This window comes from Anopheles coluzzii (assembly GCF_943734685.1).
Source record: "Anopheles coluzzii chromosome X unlocalized genomic scaffold, AcolN3 X_unloc_76, whole genome shotgun sequence".
NCBI classification, from domain to species: Eukaryota; Metazoa; Arthropoda; class Insecta; order Diptera; family Culicidae; genus Anopheles; species Anopheles coluzzii.
Window position 1 is genome coordinate 7,501 of NW_026054509.1, and position 5,000 is coordinate 12,500.

Sequence of the window (5,000 nt, forward strand, 5' to 3'; positions counted from 1 at the left end):
AAAGAGTGGAAACTCAAAATCATAGGTTAAGATCATCGGCAGAACCCACCAGACACCACTTTTGCTTCATAAGTTCGGCCTATAGTCATATGACGATTTTCATCGGGGAGGGGACGTATGACCCAAACGGGGGCTTATATGACCCACGGACACTGCAAACCATGCTCCTACGACTAAATAGAGGTTAAAACTACGATTTGGTGAAATCTTCATTTTTGACCTCGGAGCAGAGGTACCTTCCCTATAGTAGGCAATGAGTAAATGATCATAATCCCAGGAGGGCAAAAAATGGGAACCCGAGAGGAAAGCGCTGTTGGCGCGCCTAAGCTAGTGGCCCGTAGAGTAAAAAGGGTACCCCCAACAAAGTTGTCGTTTCACGTTCTGGTTTCACTTTTCATCATCTAGGGTGCGTTCCTGACACGTTTTGAGGGGTTTTAGCAAAAAAAAATTTTTCGACTACTCGAGCTCTCTGGCCCGTTCGGTGCACATTTTTGAAAAAAGCTAGGGAGCTGCCCCTAGGTTCGGGGTGTCACAAAATGTTGAAAAGTGGTCGAAAAACCACTATCCAGAATCGGATGTAGAATCGTTAGACGAACTTAAAATTGTTCTACGACACCCATCTGCGACGTTTAGTATTCGAGATATGGCCCGTCCTAGGTCTGACCGAGCAATTTTTGTTCCGCGCACTTTGTGCACCGTACACTTTGATGTTTGTATGAAAAAGTACCCTACCTAGGGACGCGTAGAGCAAATTTGTACCCCCGGGCATGTTGTCGATTGACGTTCTGGTTGCACTTTTCATCATCTAGGGTGCGTTCCTGACACGTTTTGAGGGGTTTTAGCAAAAAAAAAATTTTCGACTACTCGAGCTCTCTGGCCCGTTCGGTGCACATTTTTGAAAAAAGCTAGGGAGCTGCCCCTAGGTTCGGGGTGTCACAAAATGTTGAAAAGTGGTCGAAAAACCACTATCCAGAATCGGATGTAGAATCGTTAGACGAACTTAAAATTGTTCTACGACACCCATCTGCGACGTTTAGTATTCGAGATATGGCCCGTCCTAGGTCTGACCGAGCAATTTTTGTTCCGCGCACTGTGTGCACCGTACACTTTGATGTTTGTATGAAAAAGTACCCTACCTAGGGACGCGTAGAGCAAATTTGTACCCCCGGGAATGTTGTCGATTGACATTCTGGTTGCACTTTTCATCATCTAGGGTGCGTTCCTGACACGTTTTTAGGGGTTTTAGCAAAAAAAAATTTTTCGACTACTCGAGCTCTCTGGCCCGTTCGGTGCACATTTTTGAAAAAAGCTAGGGAGCTGCCCCTAGGTTCGGGGTGTCACAAAATGTTGAAAAGTGGTCGAAAAACCACTATCCAGAATCGGATGTAGAATCGTTAGACGAACTTAAAATTGTTCTACGACACCCATCTGCGACGTTTAGTATTCGAGATATGGCCCGTCCTAGGTCTGACCGAGCAATTTTTGTTCCGCGCACTTTGTGCACCGTACACTTTGATGTTTGTATGAAAAAGTACCCTACCTAGGGACGCGTAGAGCAAATTTGTACCCCCGGGCATGTTGTCGATTGACGTTCTGGTTGCACTTTTCATCATCTAGGGTGCGTTCCTGACACGTTTTGAGGGGTTTTAGCAAAAAAAAAATTTTCGACTACTCGAGCTCTCTGGCCCGTTCGGTGCACATTTTTGAAAAAAGCTAGGGAGCTGCCCCTAGGTTCGGGGTGTCACAAAATGTTGAAAAGTGGTCGAAAAACCACTATCCAGAATCGGATGTAGAATCGTTAGACGAACTTAAAATTGTTCTACGACACCCATCTGCGACGTTTAGTATTCGAGATATGGCCCGTCCTAGGTCTGACCGAGCAATTTTTGTTCCGCGCACTTTGTGCACCGTACACTTTGATGTTTGTATGAAAAAGTACCCTACCTAGGGACGCGTAGAGCAAATTTGTACCCCCGGGCATGTTGTCGATTGACGTTCTGGTTGCACTTTTCATCATCTAGGGTGCGTTCCTGACACGTTTTGAGGGGTTTTAGCAAAAAAAAAATTTTCGACTACTCGAGCTCTCTGGCCCGTTCGGTGCACATTTTTGAAAAAAGCTAGGGAGCTGCCCCTAGGTTCGGGGTGTCACAAAATGTTGAAAAGTGGTCGAAAAACCACTATCCAGAATCGGATGTAGAATCGTTAGACGAACTTAAAATTGTTCTACGACACCCATCTGCGACGTTTAGTATTCGAGATATGGCCCGTCCTAGGTCTGACCGAGCAATTTTTGTTCCGCGCACTGTGTGCACCGTACACTTTGATGTTTGTATGAAAAAGTACCCTACCTAGGGACGCGTAGAGCAAATTTGTACCCCCGGGCATGTTGTCGATTGACATTCTGGTTGCACTTTTCATCATCTAGGGTGCGTTCCTGACACGTTTTGAGGGGTTTTAGCAAAAAAAAAAATTTTCGACTACTCGAGCTCTCTGGCCCGTTCGGTGCACATTTTTGAAAAAAGCTAGGGAGCTGCCCCTAGGTTCGGGGTGTCACAAAATGTTGAAAAGTGGTCGAAAAACCACTATCCAGAATCGGATGTAGAATCGTTAGACGAACTTAAAATTGTTCTACGACACCCATCTGCGACGTTTAGTATTCGAGATATAGCACTTTGTAGGTCTGACCGAGCAATTTTGTACTGAAATGTATGGTGAACATGTAATTCATTAAATAACATTGACTTGCATCGTGCCCTACTTCATCGGCACAGCTGTTATTGACTATCTTTAGTGGAAATGGATTGAGTTTGACCATTTTAAGCCCATTTCCTATGCCGTGCACCAACATTGTGTACCGATCAGGGAAAGTACGCTACGTACGCGTTCATGGATGTCGATGTTGGTACAAGTTGCCTTTCGGGATAGCCGTGCACCAAAACTGTGTACCGATCAGGGAAAGTACAAGACGGAGGGGTGCAGCTCGAGCGTACGCGTTCATAGATGTCGATGTTGGTACACTTGCACCAAAATTGTGTACCAATCAGGGAAAGTACAACACGGAGGGCGCAGCCCGGGCGTACGCAATCATGGATGTCCATGTTGATACAATCTACGTGTACGTACCTAGTTTTTGTAGGAAAAGTTGCAATTAAGTGCTTGCATGCTTAAAATGCTCATCTCAACCGGTCACCTTTTGGCCTGCCCTTTTATAACAGAAACCTAGAAAGATACTCGAGATTTTTGTGTTTTTCCATTCGCCCGGGACGACGAAATGAGCTATGTGCACATCGTGCAGAAAATTGTCTTCGCCACGCATGTTTTTGTCCATCCACTCATATAATCACCCGCATTTGTGTTCAACACGGACGGCGCAGCCCGAGCGAACGCGTTAATGTTTATGTTTGTACACACTGCTTGTACGATTCTAGGATTTGGTAATTGCGTCACAGTGCCCGACCGTCGCGGACACCATTCTTGGACAGAAGTCCTAGTACGTAGAGTACTTTCCCTAGGTATGTGCTCGTTCGTGACTATCGTTGCGTGCTTACGGACACGCTTGGGTATGTTTACCATACAAGGTTTACTAGGGAAACCTGGGAAGGACGCTTGCCCTCCCGTCGCGGACACCATTCTTGGAAAGAAGTCCTAGTACGTAGCGTTCCTTATTTTACTTGATCAGTTTGTAATGCATTCGCTTTGTTCCATCGACTTCTGCTACTGCTCACTAAGGGGTGTTCGTTTGCGATGTGTACGATAAGCAACTGTCTATCGTAACCAGCAGTTAATCAACACTTTTTACCCAAGTCATAGCAACATAGAGTACTTTTCCTAATCGGTACACAATTTTGGTGCACCTCTAACCTCGCCGGCACTTTATCGTTACGTTTTGTGCACAACCTAGGGACGTGGTGTAAGTTTCATGATTTTTATGTTTGATTTGGTTTATTATGATTGAAAAATACGCTACGTCCCAGAAATTGGAGCTCGACTACTTCCTCCATGTGGCGAAAAAAGTTACTGGGCAACGCCTAGCTTATGCCCCATTTGTACTTCAATTTTCATTATCAGGTTTGAAAAATACGCTAAGTCCCAGAAATCTGAACTCGAATACTTTTGCCACGTGGCGCCAAAAGCTACTGAGAAACGCCTAGCCTTTTACCCATTTATAATTTAGTTTTCGTTATAAGTTTTGAACAATACGCAAAGTTCCAAGAATCTGAACTCGAGTACTTTTTACATGTGCCGCCAAAAGCTACTGAGCAACGCCTAGGTTGATACATTTTTGGTACATGGAGTGTATGCATGCAGGCGTACTGCCGTGCTAGACCGGAAAATCGATCTTGCTACTAGAACGTAAAGTAATTCCCCTAGATAGGTGCTTTTGCATGCCTCTGATCGACGACCATGCAACGTGCGACACGCGTAGCTAGGCTTCCCCAAACAAATTTCCTAGAATAGCACCAAATTGCACACTTTCAGGGGTATATTTTGGTACCGTGTACCGTGCATGGTACAAGTATCAGTAGCTCGTGCAATTTATTTTGCATCGTGTTGCGGTTGCTGGTGCGTCGGGATAGGAGTGTTTCGAGACTTTCGCCAAGCGTTGGTGCCATTTGGTGGATAATTAATGTTCTAGCCACAATAAACGTGCCACATAATGCCAATAAGGAAAAAGCCGATTTCTAGGAACTTCCAGTCAGAATGTTTGCCATCAGCGCTTTCCTGTCGAGTTCAGGATCTGGGACTTAGCGTTTTTTTTCCACGATCCAATCCAACGACCAGATCGTGAATAAACAATACATACAACAGTGCATCCCTTTAAAGTAGGAAAAAGCCGAATTCTAGGGAGCTCCAGTCCAAAAGGTTGTCATCAGCGCTCTCCTCTCGAGTTCAAGATTTGGGACTTAGCGTTTTTTTCGCGATCCAGCCAAAAGACCAGATCGTGAAATAAACAATTAATATAACTGTACTAGTACATCCCTTCAACTGAAGCAAGTGCA